This window comes from Octodon degus, unplaced genomic scaffold (genome assembly GCF_000260255.1).
Source record: "Octodon degus isolate 3935 unplaced genomic scaffold, OctDeg1.0 scaffold00222, whole genome shotgun sequence".
NCBI lineage: Eukaryota > Metazoa > Chordata > Mammalia > Rodentia > Octodontidae > Octodon > Octodon degus.
Window position 1 is genome coordinate 41,900 of NW_004524798.1, and position 1,765 is coordinate 43,664.

The window sequence follows — 1,765 nt, forward strand, 5'->3', positions numbered from 1 at the left end:
AAAAAAAAAAAAAAAAAAAAAAAAAAAACCAACAATACAAAACCAGACGAATATAAGCGCTATAGATAAACAAAAGGGATCTGGTGGTAATGGAAAGGGTCCTCCATCCTGGTCTGTATTGATATCAATATTGTGGTGGTGATATTGTTTACCTTTGTAAGGCAGTAGTACTGGGAGAAGCTAGACAAATTGTATTGTTTTGCAACTACATGTGAATTTATAATTATCTCACAATTAAAGTTTAGCTAATAAAATCCCAATAGTAGATGTAAAATGTGTCCAGGACAGTAACATCTAATTCACTTTCTCTTGCTGGTCCTCAAGTTCCTTAATTATAGTAACTATAGCTAGTATTCTTAAATATGTAGTATGTACTAGATGTTTTAATGTTTAATCCACATAGCACCAGTTTAAGATATGAACAGTATTTCTATTTTGCTAATAAAAACAGCAAAGTTCAGAGAGGTGAAATTTTCTCCTAAGGTTATATAGCCATTCAGGATAGACTACATAGCAACCCCTCCTCCAATTTTAATGACTTAAAAAAGCACAGAAGCTTCTCTTTTAGTGTTAGGAATTTACCCCACATTCCCAACCTTCTCCCCAGCTGCAGAGAGGGTCTTGGTAAGTTTCTAAGTTGTCTAAACTTGGCTCAAGCTTTCACTCCTCCTATCTCAGTCTCCCAGTGACTGGGATTATGAGGTAGTGCCATTGTGCTTGGCTGAACAGTTATTTTTCTTTTCTTTTCTTTTTTTTTTTTTTTGACATGTAGTCAAGGCTGGCCTTGAATTCATTATGTAGCCCAGGTTGGCCTCAAACTTGCATCAGTCCTCCTCAGCCTGCCAAATGCTGGGTTTATAGACATGTGCCACCAGACCCAGCAAAAGTTTACTTCATCATGCTCTATGTGGTTCATGGTTGGCTGGAGATGTTCTGTACTTTATTCTTTCAGGGAGGGAGGTTGTACTTTTTTAAGCTTCCTTTATTGCTGAAGCAGGAAAAAATGCAACCTGGTAGATTGTGCCCTGGTTTTTAAAGTTTCTGGGTAGAAGTGACTCATCACTTTCACTCATATTTCATTGGTTAAAACAAGTCATGTGAGAATTGATGAAAGTTAAGAAGCCCAAAGGGGGAAAAAATATTTGGTGAAATGAATTAAAGTTATAAGTCAACCCCAAATATACATTTTTTATTATGTCACTGGATTCACAGGGATTAAATATGTGAAAATATATGGAACATGGGATCTGACTTATAATTAGCATTCCATGAATATTCTTTTTTTTTTTTTTTTTTCTTTTTTGGCAGAACCGGGTATTGGACTCAGGCCCTTGCGCTTGCCAGGGAAGCACTTATTCCACTGAGCCATCTCCCCGGCCCCATGAATATTCTTTAATTAATTAATTATTTTGGTATGAGGGCTCAAACTCAGGACATTAAGCTTGCCAAGCAGGTACTTATTCTGCTGAGCTATCTCCCTGACCCTAATATTCCATGAATATTGAAATTGATTCTTAAATATTGGTAGAAGTAAAAATTGGTCAAATTTGCCTTTGAAATATAGCTTTTGGCATGTTCAGGACTTTGAACTAAAGGAAACTTAGAATGCCTCAAAAACAAAATGAAGACCGAAAGGCCCTGAGAAAGTGTCAAGTTGGTTTGTTGTTGTTATTTGTTTTTTGCTATGATTTGAGGACAACTGGTAGAGATGTTAGTGGATGAAAAGGCCCCCCCATTGATTTTCTTTTTCTTTCTTTCTTTCTTT